Source organism: Manacus vitellinus, unplaced genomic scaffold (genome assembly GCF_001715985.3).
Source record: "Manacus vitellinus isolate BGI_N305 unplaced genomic scaffold, ASM171598v3 scaffold_38_pilon, whole genome shotgun sequence".
Lineage (NCBI taxonomy): Eukaryota > Metazoa > Chordata > Aves > Passeriformes > Pipridae > Manacus > Manacus vitellinus.
This window is the reverse complement of record NW_021940526.1, coordinates 3,725,794-3,751,055: the sequence shown is the minus strand read 5'-3', so window position 1 is coordinate 3,751,055 and position 25,262 is coordinate 3,725,794. Positions and strand designations below refer to the sequence as shown.

The 25,262-nt window shown below is 46.6% G+C and overlaps 1 long non-coding RNA gene across 1 annotated transcript in view; it reads right to left on the bottom strand.

Annotated features, from left to right (window-relative positions):
• LOC108640593 overlaps nucleotides 1-25,262 on the bottom strand; it is a 141,142-nt gene that overhangs the window by 80,070 nt on the left and 35,810 nt on the right. Inside the window, exon 3 of the long non-coding RNA XR_001921295.1 lies at nucleotides 802-895. This is a non-coding gene — a long non-coding RNA (uncharacterized LOC108640593). The remainder of the gene's footprint in view (nucleotides 1-801; nucleotides 896-25,262) is intronic.

Genomic DNA, 25,262 nt, shown 5'->3' with positions numbered 1-25,262 from the left:
TTATATAGTTTATATTTTCACAAGCTTAGTCTGAGATTCAGGTCTATCTATCTCTCTTTTGCAGCCTAAATGACAGCACTGTCCTGCAGGAATAGATATTCCTGCTTCTGTTGGCTAGCAGGAGGCTTCCTAATCCTATGACTTAAAAGATAACATCAAGAAAATTCAAAGAGATTTGGTACAGTTTCTCCTAAACTGACTCACACTTTAAAGCTTAACTCCTAAAAATATTTAATTGCTTTACATTGGCATAACCCGCTTCAGGTGAAGGAAAAAAAAGAGATCCTGGAACTCGTCCTACATCTACTCTGAGAGGACTGCACAGCTTTTCATACACCAGCAATGTCACATGCCCGTAACTTTCTAGGTAGAGACAATGTGAATGACAAGATGAGTAAGAGGAGGTAATATAAGCACACAAAATGGGGAGCAGTGCCAGGAAAACAGGCTGAAACAACTATTTATCCCCCCCCCTTTTTTTTTTTGTATAGCATGAACGATGAGCTTTCAACCTGAAAGGAATACCTTTCCACAGAACAGAAATCTGGATGGTGCCACTCTTCACCCCAAGATTACATTGTCATCCTGAATGCAGTGAAAAGAATTAAAAAACCCCTCTACCTACAGGAAAATAATAAACACAACAGATACAAAGGGTAACATTACAGAAATATAATAGCTACAAAAGGTGAGTAAACAAAAGCTTCTGAATGCATAAAACCTTTGAATCTTCAGGGCATAAAATCTACATTTTACTGCTTTGGGGATGGGTTTGCTTTTATCTGCCTATTGCACACTTACCTCCCCAAAAATGGTTTCTCTTGGCTGCTGTCAGAGGTGGCTCTTGGCCAACTGCATCCCTGGCTGTGCCACACAACCCAGTTCTCTGCAGGCACTGCAAAGCAAGGAACACAATCTCAAACTCCACAGTCAGGTTCCACACCCCTCCCCAAATTGCACTAATAAGCTCATCAATGATAATGAGCAAAAGAACAGTAATTGAAAAGGACCCAAATTCAAAAAATATCCAAGTTTTTACCCTTCTTATCTTGGGCTTCACCACTAAGTTAGGTTAAAAGAATTCATTTGAAGTGAGGCCAAATTTGTTCTCAAATTCATTTGATTTACCCTGCAAGATGTACCGGGCTGCAAGGACAGATGTGAGAACTGAATTTGGTTTTTGAGAGGCTTAAAATAGTACCCAGAACCTGGAAACTTCTGTTATCTCAATATCAATTTTTAACCTGATTAGGGAGAAAGTTTCATTTGTTCTCTGTGCCAATTCCCAAACTATGAGGTCATACAGCACTGGTACCCAAACTCCATTCCCTGTCAGCCCTTTACACAAGGAATGGAGTCTTTGGGATTGGGAGCAGATTCAAGTTTGTAAACCAGTTCATTCTTCCAAAAGCAAGCAATTTGGTGGTAAACCTTCCATATTTTAGCAAAGCCTCTGGGATCAGTATATGACCTGTGCATATATGCCTTCACATATGCAAACACTGGCATGTTTATTATAGGCTTATCTAGCCAGGCTTTACACAATGATGTTGAAAATGAGGGAATCAAGTGAAAAACGACAGCTGGCAAAACTTTTGCCTTGCCCTTTGCCTTTTTGTATGTAAAAAGCTCTTTCTGCTTTATGGTCACAGAAAAGTGTACGAGAAGAGTGTGCCTAGGAAAGTCTGCTTGGATCACTGCCATCACTAGAACAAACTTATCTTGTTCCCCAAAAGACCAACAGTTCTCTCCCCTCCCTTCTTGTTTTAACAACCAGCAGTAATAATACCACCCTATCTCGTGCTGTAATCCATCCTCTGAAAAGTGAATCTGAGATAATCAGCAATAAAGCTGACTTAGCCCTGCTCTCTGACAAATAGCGCCTTCTCCACGTGCTCATGGGGAACCTAAACCTTCTCAAGCAGGCATGGTGCAAGTCCTTCCAAACCAGAGAGGCTCCTCCTTCCCTGAAATCCAGGTGAGACAAGTGTCTAAATACCCCAGGATGCTCCATATCAAACAGCCTGGCCCTGGTCCTCAGGTGTGAAGAAAACGACCTGGCTGAGAAAGAGCCATGGCTGATTCATGCCATGCATTATATATATAAATATATATATATACATAACCCTTTTCCATACAGGATCACAAAAGCAGGTAGGAGAGCACAATCCATCCAGAGCTGTCACTGCAATCCAGGCTGCAGATACAGACACGTAACTCCTGTCTTGTTAAAGTGCTCTAACGTAAATTTGGCAGTGGAAAGGCTCAGTGGGGCAAGCTCTCATGGAAAAAAAAGATAAAATGAGAGTAGATAATGGTGCTAAACATGAGTGCATGTAATTATAAGTCCACAGTGTCCATGTCTTTCATGTGCAAGCAGATATGGTTACCTCCTTTATTCCCCACGGTTAAAGGCAGCATTTGTGTCGTAACGACTCTTGAAAAAATGAATGAGTTACTTGAGATTTTTTTGCAAGCTACCCAGGGGATTTGTTTGCCACAGTGATCATTCAACTGACCAGGATGTGAGCAACCCAGAGGTCTGTGCTCCTGAACTCCACCAGCACCTGCTCTGGGCAGGGAGGGAGCTGTGGCTATGGCACATCGGCCACTCTGCAGCCTCTTGGGCTCCAGTGTGGGTGGCAGGGGGATTTCCTGGTGTGTGGAAACAAAGCACAGCTTTCCTGGCATAGCTGTGCTCAGGCCAAGAGGGTTTTACCATCACAGCACATGCTGTAAAGCATTTCTACACTAAACATGACCTCGGTCATCGCTATTATTTTTACTACCTAGATTTGCAGTGCTGTGGCAAAAGGGGGTGGGAGAAGAGCATGGTGATCCCTGTTCTGCAGAACATTGCACTTCCTCTAGTCCCTCCACACATGATTCCCCATAAGCTGTTCAGATCCCCTTCAGGAAATCACATATGTGCTGTTTTACCACCAAAAGCTGAAGTGAGCTCTCACAGGTTTCAATGCTGTTAAGTGCTGCCCAGAGAAACTTCCAGTCTAAGCTGGGAGGCCACAGACACCCTTTTATCCTTTGCAGCTATTGCACAGGTTGAGATTTTTAAAAGAACACATCATCAGGTCCAAGGACAGAATATTCTTTCTCCAAGTTTTCACTATCACAAACTTTCACCACTGCCTATTCCACGACATTTTAAGCAACACGACTGTGCTGGGGTCCACCTGGTGTGCATGGGCTATGAGCTCCTCAGCAGCACCCCTCCTTCTGCCTCCCTTTGGAGAACTCCTCATGAGACAGTCCAGTCCTCCAGACACAGATATCCAAATATATACAGACCTATGGCAGCGCCTGAAGTGCTGTGCACGAGTCCCAGCCGATGGTCTGAGCCAGAAATGTCACCTTGGGGTGACATGCAAGCCTTTTCATGCAATCAGTTAAAAGTGTAGCTGTGTGCTGGGATGAAAAGAAGAGGAGGAAGGGAAAAGAAACTTCACTTGCCTGATGGTGAGATGTGTTTGCACTGCGAGGAAGGAGCTCACGGGCCGTGTTTTTGCACGGCATTTTTACAGGCTTTGGGGCCAGCTACGAGCTCGCCGGTTCATGAACTCCCTCTTGGCCAGGGCCCAGAGCTGACACCAGCTGGGCACTTTTCAGCCTTTATAAAGTAAATTACACTCCAGGAGGCTGTCACTCTTTGCACAAATGAGGAAAACCTGAGGTGAAGCCATACCGCAAAATAACGTGCCAGCACAGAGATAGTCACTGAGGTAACCCCGCAGAGCTCAGCTCCTGGCTCTGGAGGGCAGAAAGAGCTGCTGCTGCTGCTCCTACAGCCCCTGGCAATGCACACACGGGTGAGACACTCTGGAAGTGCTGGGGCTGCTGCTGTTAATGGTGTTTCTCTTCCCATTAGCAAGCTCTGCTGACTTTTCAGGCCTGGGTCTGAGGACAACCTCTGGTCCCCACTGTAAAGCAATTTGAGATGAAAGCTGCTAGTCATGTAACGGGTATGGTTATGAGTCAGCAGCTTCAACAGTTTCCCAAGGTTTTTGTTTTTACTTTAATGTCAAAAGAACAGCATGAAATCCAGGTCTTACCCTCAGTTGTTCCCAGCAAGAGGAATAACTCATATTTCCAAGGAGCTGCTTAGGTGACAATTTCACCTGGACGTGTGAGATCAGCTTTCACCAGCTCCTGTCTTGAAAGGAAGAGTGCTCTTATGGAGAGAGCAGAGGTCAGTACTTAGGAGATCTGGTCTCAGCCCCATGACAAGAAGGTATGTGACCTTCAGCACGAGTCTCAGCATCCCAGGACTCAGCTCCTCCCTCTCGACTGAGAAGTAAAACAAGCCTTTACCATTTCACTCCAGTCCCCCGTGAAAATGTTGTCGCACCCTGTTACTCTGTGAGAGGGAGGTGAAAACTGTGCTCCCGATCGCTCTTTTATGAAACAGGATATTCATTTACTCCTGAATGGCCAATGCAAAAGCGAAAGTGAGTTCAGGGCAATAAATGTGGTGAGGGACTGAATTTGAGAAGCGCTCTCCCCGCGCTTTGTGGGCTGCCTGACCTTCAGCTGAAACCGCTGCATTTTTCACAGTCCAACCAACACGTTTGGAAAAAAAATAAAGGGAAGCAGCGTAAGGTACCACAGCTGGATTTGCCAGGTATGAGACAATAGGAAAGCAATGCAACTTTGAGGGCACAGGAGGGTTTGCTGCCATCTCCGCTGGAAGCACTAATAATGCCTTGCATTTAGCAAGCACTGTAACAGCTGTCAGGGTTAAGCAGCCACTGTAACTTACCCTCAGTGCTGTCACAGAGCTCCATATAGGTCACTCTTGTTCTGTTTAGGGATCTGTCATGCAGACACACTGAAGAGTATTTCTTTCAGTACAAAAGGAAGATGATGTGTCTCTGGTGGTTAACCCTCAGGACATCCCAGTGAGACAGGGGAGAAGTGGGAATGGGCTGAGAAACTGCAGCAGGGCTTCTTTGAGTCCTGCAGAGCTGAGCTGGACACTTCCTGCCCCCAGACACTTTACTTCTGTTCCCTCAGACCACACTACCAAAACAGCTTTCCTCTACTATCTGAACAGAGAGGAGATCCCATTACACAGCTCATTACACATCTGAAGAGCCCTAGGCTTAGCCTTAGCACTAGAGGACAGTCCTATAAATGGCTTTTGCCCAGAAATGGACTCCCAGGCTAAGCTGGTGTATTTTCACCAGAAAATGGGTCAGCACCTAGCTAGCAAATTTGCCAGTGGGAACCAGTGATTTAGTATCATCACCACCAGTGAGGACTGCAGGGAAACTCAGAACAGCCTGGGACAAGCAGGTGAATGGGAAGACAAAATTCCCTGATGACAAGCGTAGGTAATGCCTCCTACAAAGTACAATGGAAAATTACTCATACCTGCATTTGGCACACACGTATTCCCTGCCATTGCCTTTGGCCAGGGAGAGCTGAGCTTAAACAGCTGAAAGAAAAACCTCCATACCTGGTACAGCGAGCCAAAGAAGTAAATAAAGTATTAAGAAGGAGAAGGATGTGACAGAAAACCAGACTGAACATATTCTAGTAATGGGGTTTCTTTAAAGTGAGTTAATGGCTGCCTTCAACCGGGTCATTGGTCTGTAGCAAATAACAGCTCTGCACAAAGCCAGCGGGTGTCAGATGTCTCTCTTTTTGTGTGTGAAAGGAGAAAGTCATTTATGTCGGGAGGTAGCTGGAAACAAAAGGAGCCACCCTCCCGGACAAGGTCTGATCCCGAGACAAATCCTTGGGCAGAGGTGGTTACCCCAACTGCTACTGCAGGCACTGCCTGGCAAGGTCTGGGAGGGGGAAGGAGCAGACCCAAGGGGTGATGGTCTGCAGAGCCCCGAGGCTCAGACATGATTGGCAGGACAGACTCAAATGCTGCCAGCAACAGGACTTTCCTCTGTTTGCTCCTCTTGGCTTTGGGGCTGGGGCAGTCCCGAGCATTCCTTGCGAACAAACAGGTTGTGTCAAGGTGCGTACCTGGCTTGTGTCACCCATTTCTCCTCCTAAAGGAAAACATTCTACAAGGCCTTAAATACTGATTTGCCTCTCGGACCAAAGGGGACACTGTTCATTGTATTTGCTAACATACCCTTATCGCTGCAGAGCAGCAGGAATAGATTCAGAGGAGGGTGTGGAGGCACAACAAAATGACAAGCAGCAGAGAAGTTTCGGTGCAGAGTGAAAAGTGTAGGTGTGTTTCACCTGAAAGTAGGGTGAGTAAGTGGAGATGAGACAGGAGCGTTCCTCTAAAGAGTGGAAGGGGATGGGGAGCACCTCACAGGCATTTTGCATCCCTTAACCCAAGGCAAAAGACCCCCTCAGTGAAACTGAGACAAAGGAATCAAGGAAATTTAAAAAAAAAAAGCAATGCCTCCATGTACAACTAACCCAGAAGAAATGGGTTACAGAAATGCTATAGAAAATCACTGTGACCAAATACCTCAAGACCATCAAAGCAGGACTCAATAACTATAAGAATAAGGACATGCAGATCATCAGCTTGTTTCTAAGCAGACACAAGTCTCTATATTTTCAGACATAAACAAACCAGGCTGGCAGAAATAATACAGAGTTATCTGCAAGGGTTTTTTTGTATTATTCTGAAAAAAGGGAATTGATCAATAGGTTAAAGAAGATGCTGGTGGAAGCACTGGACATTACAGATGATGATGAAGAAAGTATTATCAAAAATGAACTTTTGGGCCTGATTCTGAAGAATTCCTGGCTTCCCCTGGTGTTTTCATTAGTTCCAAATACAAATAGGATGTATCCTTGAGAATGATAACTTCTTAGCACGAGTGAAAGTGGCAGAACCCGATTCAAAGCACAGAGAGAAGAAAAGCACACTTGAGGTAAGTTTAACTGCCCAGGACACCTCTTACAGATCGGGGTGTTTTTGATTTAATCTCCCACACCCACACATCAGGCCTCTGGAAATGGGAAAGCGGCAAACTGTACCTGAAAAATAGCAATTGCTGTGCAGGAAGAAACTAAGCACACCTTGCTTTTGTGTGCAAGGGAGGCATTAACAGGAAACCAACCGAGTCAACATTTAAAAAACCTCACTGTCATCATGATCAAAACAAATACATCTGTATGTATGGGAATGGAGCCCCACAGACCATGGAGGTCTGTGTTGCACCAGCTGTTCCAGCCAGGAGGCCCTTTGGGTGCCTTCTTCTTGTGCAGACAGCATAAGAGAACAGGGAGATGCTGACACCAGGGAGTGAGCTGTGCAAGAGCCAGGACAGCATCCCTCCTTCTCCTGCCAGTCCAAGCCACAGAGCCCACTGCAGGGAGCACTGATGGCAAGGGAGAGCTGCCTTGGGGTGATGCCTCACCTTGGGGCAAAGCGCTCTCACCCTCACTGCAACCCTCCTGTCCAACAGCCTCAGACAGCACCAGTCACTCCCCACAGCCCCAAAACACACAAGGAGAACGAAGCCCTTGGGCCTGGAGAGTGGCGTCACTCTCTGGGCTGGGAATGGGTCTGTCCCTGGCAGGAGTGACTCCCCAGAGGGACCTGCTCTAAGGTAGGGCTGACCCACAGAGCAAACTGCCAGCAAAGCCTCGTCCAGCAGAGAACTAATTTAGTCTCTTGTACAGTTGATGAATGAAGAATTTCCTCTTGGGACTAAATTACAGGCCTTGTCAGGGTTGCTCTTTCGTGATCTGTTATTTAGATGTAATTTTCCAACAGGGCTGGAACACATAGCCATGAGCTAGAATAGTATTTGCTGTGAACAGCTGCCACACACCGTCCTTCACATCCCACACCCTTTCCACCCTCCCCTGCATCCCCCCTCCTTCCCTGTCTCCTGACACACATGGGAGACCCACTAGGCACAACTCACACTGCATTTGTTAGATCCCCATTGAGGTCCTTAATTAAACCACAAGAATGGCATTTGCCCACCTTCTCTGCGCCCCTGTTGTACAAAGAGTCACGTCTTGTTTGAACACGCTCAAAAACAGACGAGAAGGCTTTTTTCAGACACTGATGATTACAACCCTGTGTCAATCTTTTTCCCCTTTGGCTTGAAGATAGACTTGTGATCCTCCTTTGGCTTTTTGAACTGTTGGAGGCTGTGTAAACACGCAGTGTGTTAGTAAAGCCCTGCTGACCTAATGGCTGCTGAGTGCAGGGTGATTATGTTCAAACCCCCATATCTCACTGCTGTCTCACCTGGTCTGAGGTCATCAACTGCGGGCTCTGAAAGCAAAGGCAGGGACACTCTAGTTGGCCATCACCTAATGAAGGAAAGGCTGGCTGGGACTATTTAAAGGAGTTTTATAACAGTCCAGTAATTGTTTTGGGCTTTAACCCCAGGATGCTCTCTCCAGTCAGGAGGTTGGCTATTCTAGTGCAGGGCAGTAAATCTGAGTGCTGAGGGACCACGTTACAGAGCAGTCCACAGACCCATCTGGGAGTCACTCTGCTGGACATGCAGCATAAATCCGCACAGCATGGAAGCAATCCAAGACCAGGACTCTATTTAATCCCCCTGCACACCCTCACACCTTTCCTCTAGGTGAATTTGGCCGTGTGCTCAGAAGCAGCCAGCTGCACAGCCTGCACAACTGCAGGTCCCGTAGGTGAGGAGCTGGGATCCATGCTGGATAAGCGACGATGACCGAACAGCCCGAAATAATTTTCCAACGTAATGCTGGTGTGGAGCCTAAACAAATCAAGGACCTGCTGACAGCAAATTATATAGTTTTAGAATAGCATAAAGGAGCTCAGAGGGATGAATTTGAACTCATTTACACGCAAGGGTAGACCAAGCATCTTATTTTATAGCCTCCCTGATGATACCTGGCACTTTGACACTGTCCAAACATAAGCCCCATGTGATCACTTCTGGCACCTGCAGGACGGTGTGCGTGGGCCCACAAGTCTGGCTCAGTTCACATCTCGGGCCAGCAGGGTGAGGAAAGAGCCCTAAGAGTAAGGAGTTCCTACCACAGGCAGATGTTAGCAAGGACCCTCTTGGGGACCTGGAAGGTTCCTGATACCTGGTGGTTTCCCACCGGGTGAAATCACAGCAGGCCAGCCCGGTGTGGCTGGATGGACTTGGAGCAGGGCTAGCACCTCTTGCTTGCCTGCAAGGAGCCTTCATTCCTCTGCCTGAGCTCCCGAGGTCCTGGTTTGCTCCAGATGGAAACCATAATACTCTCATTTGACCGGACTGCAGGCAAGAGCAGTAACTCCAGGAGAAGAGAGAGGATGACAGCCCCCAAGAGCACAGGTGCTCTCCCACAGGAGGCACCTCATCCCCACAGGCCACCAGATACAGAAACGTACTGAAACAAGGGCGCTGCTCTGCCAGAAGGAGGGATTTCCATCTGCACTCAGTCCCTGAGCCTTCCTGACTCCGGCAGCCCCGAAATGCTGTTCCCTGCGGGAGCCTCAGCCTTCCCGGGAGCTCCGGGAGAGCCGCGGCCGCGCTGGTGGACAGGCAATAGAAACAGCACCATCTACTGACACTGCGGGTGTGCGGCCGGGAGTCAGCGGGGTTATTGGGGCCGGGACACGCGAAATGCCATCGCATCCCACATCCTTCACATTCTGGGATGAGAGGGCGGGAGCACAAATGTTACAGTGCATTTACACCCACTGCCGAGCCTCGACAACATGCACTAGTGTGGCTCCCTGCTAGAGAGAGAACGGGAATCCCATTTGCAAGCCTACTGCTTTCTCTGCACGTGATCTCCCGCCAGCAGATCGGCATTTTCTTAGATTTGTCTGTGATTTAAAAATATCTCCACAGTCTCTGTGTGTTGGCTCCTTGGAACAGTTACCAACCTGAGGAGCAAATGAGGGTCCTGCTTTCCTACGTAACTGGGCAAACAGCAAACCAGGAGGGCAGACCTGGCTCCCAAAGGCCATCAGTCGGCTTATGTGTGAAACTCTGTGTCTGATTCCTATGGACATGCAGGTGGGTTTGCTCCATGTTCCTTGCTGCATTAAATAATGAAGGACTTCATCTGACCTACAGTTTAGACTCCTGTGTCATGCCTGATGACAGTGACTTGGTTTGCAGAACACTTTTGTTTGGTGCAGTGTGATGACAGAGGATTTAGTTCTGGACCAGGTAGCACAGCTGCATCCGTATGTGCCTGCCAGCAGCACGCCAAGCCAGTGCTCCCACTGCCAGAGCTCTGGATGCTCACTCAAGTGACACACAACAGCCCATACACAATAGATTTTTCATTTCAACAACGTGCAGGCACTTATATTTTAATGGCACAAAATTAATTTGAAAGGGTTTTTCCAGTATCCACACTCTCCATGACAGCTCTGCCTTCTCTATAACACGTAAAATATCCTCTACCTGTGAAGAACCAGGCAGGAAGGCTGCATTTCTACCTCCCAAGGTCCCATGGCTTGTGTTGTGTGGCATACTCTGCCCTATTCAAAGGAAAACCAGCAGCAGCTCTCAGGAAAGGTTGAGAGAATGGCTTGGCAGCTTTGTGCTGAGCCCTGGCGCTCACAAAGCCGCGGTTACACAGCCAGACCTCTCCTCTGGGAACAACACTTGCCTCTGCACAGTCTCCTCCCTGTGAAATTTGTATTTCCAGCATTTCCTTGTTCCCTGAGCACACCTGTTCACCGGGAGGAATGTCTGGTTGCACTCCTTGAAATGAAATGCTCCGAGCAGTGGGTGATGTTGGGCGCAGGTTTGTGAATGCTGGCTCCTGCTGTGCTCTTCGGACACAGGTGCCAAAACAGATGGAGAAGGGCTGCTCACATCAGGCAGGGTAAAGAGCAGCCATGTATCCTGACAATCACAGCCCTGGCTGCTGAGGAAGACAGGAGCCATCGCCATTTTTCATGTAGCTTCTTCGCCACCACCTCCCTCTCATCTTGCTTTCTCACAGATCCTCTCTAGCGTGAAGTCACAGTGGAGAGGTGAGAAATAAGCACCCAGTGCTGGTGGATTGCTTCTCTCCTTCATGCACATGGCCTGAAGTTTCCCATGGCAGCTCCTGGTGACCACAGCCAGGAGAATCCCTGTGTCCCAAGGACAACAGAAAGCACAACACAGAATCACAGAACGGTCTGGGTTGGAAGGGACCTTAAAGATCATTCGACTCCCCTGCCATGGGCAGGGACACCTTCCACAAGAACAGGTTGTTCAGAGCTCCATCCAACCCGGCCTTGAACACTTCCAGGGATGGGACATCCACAACTTCTGACAACCTGTGCCAGGGCCTCCCCACCCTCACAGTAAAGAACTTCTTCCTAATATCTAATCTAAAGTGACTCTCTGACAGTTCAAAGCCATTTCCCCTTGTCCTATCACTCCATACCCTTGTAAAAAGTCTCTCTCCAGCCTTTTTGTAGCCCCTTTAGGCACTGGAAGGCTGACCCCTCATCACACTGTCAGGGCTGAAGTGCCCAGCTGATACAGTCCCAAAGCCAACTGATCTATCATTAGAGATCACTCTCACTAATGTGGAGAAAAAAAAACCCCTAAGATTGTTTTAAACCCTCCTGGCAGAAAACAACCTTTCCCAAAAAAGAGTAGTTTTGACATGGGTGAATGTTCTCTGGATCTCTCTCCCGCCTGCATCCTGCCCTCTGTGGCACCCCTTCCTGCTGCCACCTCTGGATTCCAGGGAGAGGAGGAGCAACCCGTCCCTCTCTGCACAGAGGCACTGGGGGATGTTGTGCCAGAGAATGACAGTGAGGAATCGCTCAATCTTTGCCAGTTTGTGTTGAAAGAAGGGTTGGCCACAGCTCTTCTCAGCCATGTCCCCAGTGCTCGGGGTTCTACTGTGAATTTCAGAGGGCAGCTGGTGTTTTCCTCCAAGACCCATTAGATGAGTTGCTCCTGCTTTTCCTCTCACTCACATTTTTCCTCTAGTCCCAGTGTGATTTGGAGGTACTTTAACAGCTCGGAAACCGAAAGCCAGTGAAAAACTTCCCCAAATCCAGGGTTATTTTTGAGTAATTCCACCACTTTGCGGGCAGTCTCCGAGCTGACACATGCCTGCTAACAGCACTGGAGATCCTGCTCCAAGGGCTGGAGACCAGCTTTGATTCTTTCCATTCATGATCTTTAGGAGCTTCACTCTGCAGCTGCCACATCTCTTGCAGGCACAAACCCTGACACTCAGCATTTAGCACTGCTTTATTTACAGGGGGGTTGTTGGGTTGTTCTTGCTCTTCCCCATCTCCCTCACTTAGTAATTCCTTGGTGATTTTATGTCCAGTTTTACCTGCTGCAAACCTCGGTGTCCCTGTCGTATTTGCCCTGCCACCAGTGCTGCCGTCAGTGCCAAATATTTCAAACTGTCAGGACATCACTGCACCAAAATTCCTCGAAGCCACTGGTAGCCTGAAGGTGAGGCATTTAACCCTCCTGCATTGGGGTTAACGACTCTGATGGCCCCTGCTTTAGCTTATTAGTGGTGGCCAGTCCCTGCTGGTGGCAGCGTGGGGACAGCTTTCCCAGGGGCCATTCTGGAGCAGCTCCACCTTCCAGCTCCTGGCTGAGAACAGGAGCTGCCATAACTTGCCTCACTCCAGATCCCTTAGGATTTTCCTGAAAATGTGATCTGTGTCGCATTTTTTCATACTTCTCAGTTCGTCCCTAGTAGGAGAAGGGGTGGGGTCAGGTCTGTTTTTAGCGTATTTTTCCTTTGGTTTTAAAGTTTATTTAAACTGACTCACATTTAATTGTCCTAAGGTAAACAGATGAATCACCCAGGGGGGGATACACCTCCAAAGGTCAGGGTTTAAAGCAAGTTTTTTTACTTTCTTTCTTTTCCTTGGGCTTAAAAAAGGAAAACTGAGTTGGTTGGAAAATAAAACTATTTTATTTGGGAGTTTCGCAGACAGTGACTCAGATTTTTTAGTTTCCTGAACTTTTTACTTTTATATAAGTAAGACTCTTGATAAACAGGTATTGGGCCCACACCTGTCATGGAAAGAGCAGCAGGAGTTCAGCACAGTGTGGTAACAGAAGCCCTCTTGTTCTGCCACTGGAATTAGCTGGTTGGCTACAGGGAGATTCTTGATAAGTCCTAATTTGAGCCCTTCAGACCCAATGTGCTTCAGGGCCCCTTTTTTTCCCTCCCCTTTTGGAAAGATCATAATCACTCAATGAGAAAATACTATTAAAAAAAAAAAAAGGCAGCAGCAGAAGAAAGGAGCCACAAGTTGAATTTTGCTTCTGGCAAATGTGGTCCCTTGAAATCCCTTGACAACTCGCTACTTGGATATTCCTCTCCTGCTAAACCCCATTCCCAGTAAAGGGCTGCTATTCCTACGTCTGTGTGGGATGTGACTCCAGCTCTGTGTTGATATGCTGGCTGTGGAACTGCTACTGTGACTCCAGCTCTGTGCTGATATGCTGGCTGTGGAACTGCTACCTGGAGCGGGGTGAGGTTGTCAGAAAACAGGCTGTACGTTTGTATTTCCCGACATTTCCACTTGGATCTGGTTTTTGGGCTCGGAGCTATCCCAGGTGGTGCTAACAGCACCCGTATCCCTGCAAGAAACACCTTGCTCAGGTGAGTTTTGTTGCTGATCCCTTCTCTCCTGCCAGTGAGAGGGAGAAAAAGACACCAGTGAAGGGCTGTAGAGACAAGGCTGCAGAAATCACGTCACAGGAAGAGCGATGGAGGAAAGAGAGATTTGCTGCAAGTACAGACAGATTTCAGCTCCTTCTGTCTTATCATATCTCCTCCCTCCCCAAGCCAGGCAGCACTAGGACCATCACATAATCTGGTCAGAGATTTATAAGCAGAAGGGAAAAATCGAGGATTTCTGAGCCCCCACCTGGCCCCAGGGTGAGTGACAAGACTCTCTGGCTGTGCTCTCTAGATGGTGAGTCCATCATTCCCTGCTGGCCTGGGAGACATCTGCTTCCCTCTTGTTCTCCATCAACAGAGAGGTCCCCCAAGTTCCTCCCGTTTTGGGAGCTGAGGTGATTCATTCTGCCAGCACTGGATACAGCAGGGTTTTCCCACAAGTTCCTGATTTGCAAGAGCTTTGTACTTCCCTTTCTGTATAATATGGAGAGGAATGACACTTCCACTGAGATCCCCCTGAGATACTCAATCACCATGGTCATGCTTTGATTAGATGCATTTCTCCATGCAAAAGTGTAAGGAAATAGTCGCTTTCCTGCTGCATTTCTCCTGATGTCTTTGAGGGTTCTGAAATTGGAAACAAGAGGACAAAAATTCCACATCTCTAAATCATCCAAAATATTTGCTCAGGTGGAAAGACACTCATCAGAAGTTTGCATAACCAACAATGCATTTCACTATTTTTTTTTCTTTTTAATTACCACCTTTTCTTTAGCTTGGGAGGAATAATTAAATGTGAACTGAGAGCTGAGATACTTTGTGAAAAATAAGCATATATGACAACAGTAATTTAAAAGGCAACTCCTGCTACATTATGGTGACATTCCATGAATGCCAGACAAAAAAAATTCATTCCTGCTTTTCACTGCCATTGGATTGCAGTGTAAGTCAATGGATAATATTCCAGAACTTTGTCTTCATACGTATGTTAGGAAAAGTCTTCCCCAACTTGACCTAAAAGTGATACAGTGAATTTGAAGGTCAACCAGATCAAACAATATTTGTTTTCTGAGTCTCTGAGCATTCACAAATAGTCCCTGTTGGAGGCAGGAGATTGGACCCATGGTTTGGTCCAGTATGACCATCCTTGTGCTCTTTTGTCCCTCTGTGCTCACCCTGAATTCCTGGAGCACTTTCAACAATCTCATCCCAGAAAAGATGATTTTTAAAATTAAATTTATAAATGCAGAGATTAGGAATTCAGTTTAGGGGAGCTAGATTTGAAAATATGGTCTCCAAATCCTTGGGGATTCATTTATCCCCAGACTCTGCCTCAGGATTGAGCAGCCCCAGGTGCCTACAGACAGTGAGAGGTGGAAAGTCACAGCCATAGTTGCTTGGAACACTCTGCAGAGGTAAAGAGTATTTAGAACTGAGTCCATAAACCTCACTCTGACTGTACATGAAGCCCAGTTGCTGCTTCCCTGGGAAAAAAACCCCAACCATTCCCATATTTCATCCCCACGCCCTTCTGGGTTGCTCAAAGCAACCCCCAAAGCCGCCACATCTCGCACCTGGAAAGAAACTCGTGGTTCCAGACCCACTAAACATCCCCCACAAAATCTGCTCCTGTTTGGTTTGCCCTTGTTTGCTGTCCCAAACCATTTTAACCAGAACTGTGGGAGGCCCCCATGGTTTTCCCTTCCTCCCACAGAAAGCCTCGCTCTTTGCAGAGACACCTTCTCCCTGTCGTGGTGCCATTCCCTGCCTCCGGAGGAAGTGAAAACCTATGGCCGAGCTCTGTCAACATTGTGGAAACCCAAAGGGATTTGATTTGCCTCGGGAACATGGGATCTGTCTGTATTTACACTGAAGTTACTGGAGCCTCCAGAGGCTTTCCCCTCATGCCCTCTCCCTCTTGCTCTCCCTCTTTCCTCGGGATGTATCCTTGGGAACACCGAACTGCTCTGTGTGTTTCTTTAGTTCTGCCTCTATTAGCAGCTTCCGTGTGCCCTTCCAGCGCCGAGCACGGAGCCCTGGCAGGGAGGAGATCAAACAAACACAGCTGCTGCCGTGTCCCTCCCGCCGGGAACAGCTCCCCACTCGCCCGCGCCCGGAGCCCAGGGCGGCCGGGGCGCAGGTGGAAGCGGGTGGCTTTGAGGTCGAGGTGTAAATACCCGTAATTAGACAGGAATTACATTTAATCCCCATGACGGGGTCTGGTGGGAAACAGGTGGGGCAGAGAGCTCAGAGATGCACACTGGAAAAAATCCTCCTGACTCGACTGGATCTGCAGCCCGTGGGAGCGCACGGAAAGAATCCCCCGGAGCTGGGATGGGCTCCGGACCAGGGTTCTGGGCTAAAGCAAGGGGAGTGCAATAGGAAAAGCTGCATGCACAGGGTGGATTGGCAATTTTAGCAGCTTTCCCCTTGGCAGGGAGAGCTAAAGGAGAAGAGGGGGAGGGAATCAAAAAAGAAAGAAGAAGAAGAATGACAATTCAAACCACAACTGGAAGGTGAGGGAAAAGAAGAGGAATGGGAATTCACATCTTCATTTCACAGATCCCCATAAGCTCTACTCTGACACACCTTGCAGGGAGCCACACAACAGCCTGGGCTGCCAGAAATAAATGTTACGGCTCTCACGTTCCGAGTTCTTCTCTTCTCGCCTTTCTGGAGAGTTATTTCAGATGTTTCTTACAATCTGACCTTTGAGCTCCTTGGAAGATTTACTGAGTGCCTCAAATGCAGTGGGTTTTGCAAAGCTGATGTGTAGCATTAACTATAGGAGAGTGTTCCAGTGATGTGCAAATAGGTCAAGGCAAAAACTGAACCACTAAGGTAACCAACCAGGAATGCAAACTGAATGGAGCCTTTTATACAAAGGTGAAGGGTTCAGTTTTTTCCAGAATTATGAAATATTGAAAAGCTTGTGTCAGAGCCCTCCTACTCAAAACCTTTTGATAAGCAGAGATGTTTTTAAAGCTCCCTAAGCTTCACTGCATTTGTCCTTGCACCTCTAAAAATGTTGCTCTTGGAAACTCACCTGTAACTACAAATACGTGGTTGGAAAACACAACTTTATCGTAACACACAAAACCTCCAGGAAATCTTGAATTTATGTTTGTGTCGTGTGGTTTCAGACTCGCCAATGTTATCACATCTACCTGGTTTTGGTGGGGGTTTCTTTGTACAAAGCAAATAATCTGTTTTGTGCTACCCTGTCCCTAATCTCCTGCCCTTGCATGTAAGTTTATCCACATTCCTCCTCTGGAGTACGTGGGGGCAGATCCTCAGCTCAGGTGTAAGTTTACTCAGTGTTTTTGATACCTACTGAAAATCTAAGTAACTCTCCTTACTGGATACTGAACAGCAGCCACAGAGATCCACACTCCCAGCTTTGCCTCAGCAATATTCCGGGCTGAGTTTACAATTTTTCTTTCCAAGATGACTCATACCTGTGAATTTATTCCTCATTTTTCATGACCAGAGTGCCATGTTTTTCACTTGAACACTCAGGCAAATCCTTCCTGGAAGTTTCTGTTGATGTTTTAAATCCCTTTGATTTCTTCCATTCTGACACTTAACAGTTGCAATGATTCAATTAAGAAATCAAAGTAACACCCAGTGACCCAAACAACCCAAAATATACCACCAGCACCAGAGAGTCAAAAGAAACAAAAAGGGATACATGGAGTAAAACACTTTTTCCCCCCTCTCTTTTCAAATGATTCAATAATGTCAAGGTGATGCCAAAAAATGGGAAAATGAAAGTCTAGTCAGAAGCAGCTCTGAACCAAGAAGGCTGAATAACTTGATGAATGTTTCTAACCAGTGCTCTGGGCTGTAGTGTTTTGATTGTCCCTATGGAAAGGGGGAACAAATTAAATCCATATCTTACCCTCCTGCAACAGTTCCTTCGACTTGACAGATACCTGTCTCCAGTTATAAATGAAGACCCTTTTGTGCTCTAGCAAGTGCCACTCAGTGGGAACATCTAAATCCCATCTAAAAGCTAATTTTGGACATATGTGGATAAATGTGCCGAGGTACCTCCATTTGATTCCACTTTAATGTTGATTTTTTTCTGCTAAGTAGGTCAGCGCCAGAGATGCCCAAGTCCTTCCCGGTTTGCAAAATATTCCCACCCATTTCTGTCAGACCCTGCAGCACCTACGTGTGGCCAGTGGCTCGCAGTGAATCAACCCCTGAGCACAAGCAAATGAAGGCAGAGCCAGCCTGCAGGGTGAGACTCGGTGGGACGGCTCCGTGCCACAAAATTCCTGTTCCAACATTGCCGAGGGCTGGCAGGCCCAGCTGCTCTGCACCCTGAGCTGCTCTCTCTCCTGGCCATGGGTTGAATCCCACTGGAGAGGGATTTGCTGGGCGTCTGCCCCGCTGGGATGATGCTCCTCTGCAGGGAAACTCGCCCGGCCGGTGGCACGGATGCGAAAACAAGGAGTTGCTGAAAGGCACCACCACGGCATTACCACCACACAAAGAGCTGCAAATTTCCATGACCAGCCTTCTCATGGCTTTTAGTCACACCTTGAGCCAGGGAACGGAGACACATGTGATAATTAAAGCAAAAGGATCTTTTTGAACCTTTAAAAGATTTGAGTTTGGCTGAACTGGAATCTTAGACAAAGGTTCACATGGGTTTTTATTTCCCCCGAGCCAGTTTATCCACCTTTCCTCTTCAGACAGGCTTAGATTTTAATCCTCAATACCTGTGAAGTTACTTATGCTAGTTTGTTTGTTTGTTTGTTTCCAATTAACTTTTAATTCATTTTTGGGTCTGAGCAGGATACTTATTTTTCAAAATGCTGGGTGTAACCATTTATACAAACAAATCTGCCTCACTCATTTTTCTCCTTTTGATGTTGATTTCCATTACTTTTAGCCCCATGTGGGGTGAGAGACTTTCCTACATGTCCTGGTAACTCCATTCTCAAATAGGTATCAGTGACCTCAATTCCCTCTTAACAACTGATTAATTGATCAGTCTGAAAAGCTTAGCCACACTTAGGTTAAAATAATTGCTTTTAAACCAGATGAAAACATCTGCAGAACATGACTACTTTCATCAATCTGTGCCCATATTTTTCATTCATCAGGAAACCTAAATCTGCAATGTTTCAGCCCAAATGGCCCATTCAATCTAGCCCTCAAAAGAAGAGTACTTGGGGTTTGTGAGGTTTTCACCTATTTTTACTTTGCAGTTTTAATGAAACACCACCATTTTCTACAGGAGAATCACAACAGCAATGGCAATAACAACAAATACCTCATTTTCCAGGCTGCTGTGTTCTGTATATGACTTCAGAGTCCACTAAACATGGGCTAGAAACACAGAGAAAAAACCCATGAGCTCACTGCCTGTTGGAGTATCTCTGGGATATTTCCTCCAGTGATTCCATAACTGCACTACAAGTCCCTGACTGCAGGAGGGAACACAGTTGTTAAGACAGAAAAAAAAGAAACCAAACCATGCAAGTTGTTGTTTGGGGTTTCTTTAAATTCCCATAAATTCAGTCTCCCTGGTTCAGATTCTCCCTAATTTTTACACAAGAAAACACAGTCCCTCTGTAACCTCACACAAACTGCTCCATTGGCCACCCCCAACCTTCCCAGGAAGCTCTGCCTCAATGGCACAATTGAGACCTATTTATTTAGAGGATAAAACTGAACATGAGTTGTACAAAGTGATTTGAGTTTTACACACTCATGGAAGCCAGCAGAGATTAATTTACTGCTCAGGTCTGCACAGCACTTTAGAAAAGCAAGGCAGCACAGGAGCACTGAGTAGCATTATTTCTATTTACAAAGCGGCTTTTTAATACCAATTAATAGCCAAAGCACTGCAAGGAAATGAATATAAAAATATTGGAAATAGAGACACACATGCTTTCAGCTATCCAAAGACCACTTCCCTACCATAAGCTGTCTCAGGCCAGAGCAGAGCTGAATTGCTAATTCAGGCTGAGCATTTTCTTCAGCTGAAGGATGGTTTGCCTTGCCTGCAAGTAAAGAGTGGGACACTCAAACCCAGGCCTAGTCCTCCCACGGGAAAAAACCAAACCAGCAGGAGAGCTGAAACGGGCACATGCAACACTGTTCCCATCCAGAGCTGCTGAGGTCCTTCATATCCAAGACCAAAACAACAACTTCTCGTCATATTCCATGGTTTCTCACAGGTACAGGCCTCTGTTTCCCCCCCTTCCCTTGCTGAGTGGGTCTGCAGGTACAGCACTGTGCTACAGGCACGGAGGGATGGGCTGGAACATTGTGTTTAGTTTTCCATCACAGCTTGGTCATAACCCCAATCCCCCTCCCTTCTCTTCTGGCAGACAAAAGAGACAACAACTGGACTGGAGAGCAATTCATGTCTGCTCTACAGCCCCTCTGGAGTGCCAAAGCAGATGCCTTCTGGGAAAGAGAACGAGATCCACACATTTCCAAGTCCTCAAATCCCACAGTTTCAGGAGGACAATCGTTCTGGCTCGCGGTGTCTGGGGGATTCAGCAGTGGTGAAGGAGGGAGGAGCGCAATGTGCTGCTTATTTGCTTTCTGGCTACTGGAACGGTCCTGCCGTTTTCCCAGGGGTTGAGGGGATGATGCTATCATAAAGCTGACTGAAGGCACACAAATTCCACAGGCACTGGGGAATGAAAGATTTGCTTCCAAACACTGGGTACATTTCCCAGCTACCCACACCTCCCGAATGCGGTCAGGAAACCTCTTAAGAGTCGACTCCACTTTAAATGGTCTGAATCCAGTTGGGCCACAAACGCCATGAGAAGAAAGTTTCTCATGCCACAATGAAGAATTTTTCCCATGTAGACAAGGCCTTAATTAATCTTTAAAGTGTTCCAGTTTTAATTTTAGGTCACAGTTGGGGCTGGTTCTTACCATGGCTCCTGTCCAGCAAAGCTCTTAAGCACATGGCTAATTCTGAGCATTTAAAGTAGCCTTGTTAACTGCTATGGGATTGCTCACATGCTCCAAACTAGGCAGATGTTCCAGCTTCTGCTGGATCGGGACAGAACTCTGTCCTCCTGCAGTCACAACAACAACCCAATGTAAGAGAAAACGCTCCTCATCCCACCTTCAAAGTTCTGTCTGAAGGCATCCTGGAAGGGCCAGACAGCTGGCAGGCTTTGCATTAGTTTCTCCACCACAGTATAAATTACCTCTGATTTGCTTAATGACTGTTTGGAATCAGGATGTCTCAGCCCCGCTAATACAATGCCCCATGGGCAATCATCCTTTTTTTTTTTTTTTTAAGGAGAGTCACAGGCAAAGTACATTTTCAGCAGAATAAACCACTTCACACAACGGTAGGTGAACTGTGTGCTGTATAGGAACCTCGTCCCTGGTGAAGCGAATCGGTGTGTGCTCACTTTATTGTGCTTGGTTTGAAGCAGTCTGCTTTATTCCTTGCTAAAAAACAACATTTCTTAACGAGGACATATCGGCCAAAACATTGATTAACTGTGGCTTTTAACAGCTTACTCAAAGAGGTATGAATTTAATTAGCCCTCGTCAAAGTAAGAAGAATTAGCATTAAGCTGCTTTATAACTCAATTCTCCTGGCTGGAGGACAAAATGAAAGGAATAATTTTTTAAAGGGAATGATTAGAAAGGTGATTAAGTGATGCTGTCATGTTTGCTTGGGCAATACAAATCTGGTTTTAAAAAACAGAAATATGGCAAAGGCAATCGGAGAAATGCTAAAGGTCCTGATTTGTCATGTTGGTATTGCTGTAAACCCTGACTCTCTCACTTGGGTTATGTTAAAGAGCATTCTGAAGCAACAGGACCAGTTAATCTGAGTTCAGATGGGATCCTCTTTGCTTAGAGGTCTGTCAAATGACGCTCAAGACATGCCAGCTCTCTGACTCCAAACCCCATGTTTTTTAATTAGTGTTGCTCCTCCTGGAATCTGATGGACATCACTGATCCTCATTTTAGAGAACGAATCCCTGCCAGTTGCCCTCACTTCCAGCTAAGGCCCCAATACACAAGCTGCTGCCCCAGTGCCTTCTCCTGACCCCTCTGAACGCCCCTCCAGAGGCATTTGTTGCCAAACTGCGAAGCCTCCTGGTGTTCCCCCACACCTTCCTGGGGCTGCACGGCACTGACAGAGCTTCCCCTGATGATTCACAACATGCCCAAGCCGTGCACACAACAAAATCCAAGTGTGCTTATCTCAGGACTTGGGAGCCTAAACCATGATGGTTTTGCTGGTGGGAACACACTTTTTGCTCTTCTGCATGTCTGTGTCTTTAGCCTGGGATCAACTTGGGGAAAAAATATTTTAAAAAGCAATGGCAGAAAGGCTGCTGAAGAGAGGATCTAAACAAGAAGAGTGTACTCAAACACAGCAGGCTCTGCAGAACCTGCAGCAACAAGTGGGAAAGAGAAACCAAGGAGAGCAGAGATGCTCCAAAACACTGCAGTTAAAATAAGAAAGGATCTGGAGTCTAAGACTGCTCAGAGAAGCGGAAAAACCTAAAGTATTTCTGGGAAAACGGCCACTGGAACCAAAGTGTTTCCACTTTCAGGGGCCCCCAGGGCTGGTGGAACTTGCTCACACAGTGCTCAGCAAAACCTGGAGCTTTTCAGGACAACTGTGGCTTGTTCAGTTGATGACAGAGACAGGCTGAACTCTGCAAAAAGTACCGAGGGGCAGATCCTACTTTCAAATGATTTATGGTTATTACTATCTATAACTAATTGAGAAAGCCATGTGATCTCAGATGAAGAAAAAGCACCTTGCCTTGCAGACCTCCTCACCAGGGCTAAAAATCCACCACCGCTCTTTATTTAATCCTCCTCACCTCCAAGGAAATACAAATATGGTGACTTCCAAGAACACATGTGATCCAGCTTGGAGGAACAATAAAGGTAACCACTCTGATGGTTTATCGGGATTCACCAGACGGTTCTGATGTGGAATTGGCCCCTTCCAGCTTCTCCAGCCTCAGGCAGAGGACAGGGAAGCTGCGACTGAAAAGCCTGAGAGTGACGTGCTCTGCTCCCAGGAACACCGAGAAATGCCAAAGGGCTTTGGAGAGCAAACAGCCAGCTGGGCATGGAAGAGCCCACACTGCAAAACAGGAGAGACTGTGGAGCACCAGTGCAAAGGCTGAGGGAATGAAGGGATGTGGGGAAGCTCTGACACAAGAAGCTGTACAGCTGCACCACTGCTTGAGCTAATTATTCCTAATTAGGGCAGGCATGGAGCCACAGTGCAGCACATTTGGAATGAAGTTAATGGCCCTGCACAGGCCCACGAGGTGCCAGGTATGTCTGGCTGGTTTTAGGTACAAGTAAAATAGAGGAACCTTCTTTTAGGTGGTGCTGTGCAGCATGTAGTTAACTGTACAATGGCAGCATGTCTCTGCTATGAGCAACAAGCAAAACAGAAGGGATGGATATTAAAAACCCCAATCAGCAACTGTGAACCAAAGAACCACAATTCCAGCACCATCTGGGGACGCACAGTCTGTTAAGTCATCCAGAAGCCCTTGTTGGAATTACAGCCCCCTAATTCAACACTTCCACAGCTTTACTCTGTTATTATCATTATTATTGCTATTTTTATATTCTATATGGATCAGCAGTTTGGAGCTGTGCCCCCTTCCCTCTGCAGCTGCTTCAAGCTATGACAAAATCTGCTGTTGCCTTTGCAACATCAGTACCTCCTCCTCTTCCCGTTCTTCCAGGAGCCATGGAAATGCATTCCCTGCCTAACACCTACTCCAGCTTTTCTCCAGCGCTCACGTGCTAGTTTTCTCACCCTTTGGTCCTCCACCAGGGACAGTGCTCACCTCCTGGGAGCTTCCTGTTTATCTCAAACCAGGAGAGATGCCAGAGCAGTAAACTGGTGTCCTGGGTACATCTGCACAGTTTATCTCTTTTCACATGTAAATATTCATGAGGCAATTCCTAACCTCATGGAAGCTCCTGACAAATATCCCCTTGCCTGACTGCAAGAACTGAATATGTGGTGGTGTTCTCCTGGCAGCTCCTCAGCCCATGTATTTGAAGGCTAATCCATCCCCACAGGGCCATGACCACAAGGCAACACCCACAGCCAAGGGAGAATATTCTATAAGTTCTGGAGCATTGGGTGTTAATGGTAGTGATGGTTGGAAGGATGATTTATAACATGAAATACTGCATTTACCAGTTGCTTTTATGTATATGTATGTGTATTTACATATATATATATATTTACACACTATATATATTTACATATATACACATATATGGCATACAAAGTGATATTAGTTGGTTGAATACACTTGACACAAATATTGCAATAAGGAGTCAACAATAATGTACCAAAACACGTAGCTAGTTAAGCAATTCCCATCATTACTTTTCATAGAATAGAAACTTGTAATGTCTGCTTCAGCTTTTCTCCCCCAAAATAAACATTTTCTGATTGTTGTAGGCTTCACTTGGGTTTTTTGACTGCTGAAAAGTGGTCCATTTCAGTCGATTTTTAAAATTTTAATGTAGGTTCCCTGTAGCATGAAGAATGTGACAGAATCTTTTCTTCTGGAAGGGAATCACTGAGGTCAAAATATTTTATTTTTTTTAATTTTATGTGAATAATTAATGTGGCCAGTATCTTTCAGATAGTGCAATGTCACAGCAAGATCAGATTCCAGGAGAAAATGCTTCACCCAACACACCAAGGGATGCGCGAAGCACATGGCAGAAGTAAGAAAACCTTTATAGGTTCTTCCCTTGCATGTGTGTGGCTCTGCAGTAGAATGTAATCCCTTCATTTTGGAGGAGGAATTTCCACAGTGATTTGCCATGGGAATCTTTTATCTCCACTGAGGCATTGCAGACACCTTGGCTGCTGCTCTGGGGTGCAAAGATGGGAGCACGGAAGGATTGCTGCAGAGACCATTGACGGTGTCATCCGAGTGTCCCTAGGGAACAAATCCTGGCCTTCCAATATGAAAGGAGTCCTCCTGTGCATGAGCCTTATTAACCATGTTGTTCTGCAAATACTCAGTGTACTTCATGTGTCTTTCCTGCCTGCCCAAGCCCAGCAACCCAAGCTCCTCAGACGTGCTGACTGTCCAAGGAGCCACAGCAAATTCCTGAAGCTGTCACCTGCTGGGAGTCTGGACTGGGGACAAGGGCAGTAGAGGCTCAGCTGCCTAGCAAAGCTTGTTTCCCAACTGTACCATGAACCCTGGATTGCTGACAGTGAGGAACTACACGATTCAGACACTAAGGATAAGTGTCTAAGACACTAAGGATAGGCTGGAGGACACCGGTGCTGGGAAGGGCCTAAGAGGAAGCTACAAAAAAAGCCCTGCAGTAGCATAAAGAGAAAGGCCCTACAAGAATAAGAGATGCAGAGAATGACCCCCCACCCCTGACAGGGGGGCTTAGGGGCCATTTTAGTTGGATAAACATACAGTTCTCTACTGGAGAACAAGAAACAACCAACGCCAACAGAAGTCATCGTGTTGATCATTACCAAGCAAATGCACAGTCACAGCCAAGCAAGTTTATTCTCACCCTGCTCACAGTCTGAAGGTAAGTTCATGTTCTAACACCTCCACCATTGGTTTAGTTGCCTTGTGCAAGCAGCTGATCATATTTATACTTCAATTTTCCCAAAGTCAATATTTTTCCCAGGTGTTTCAGTTTGGGGGTTTCTTATT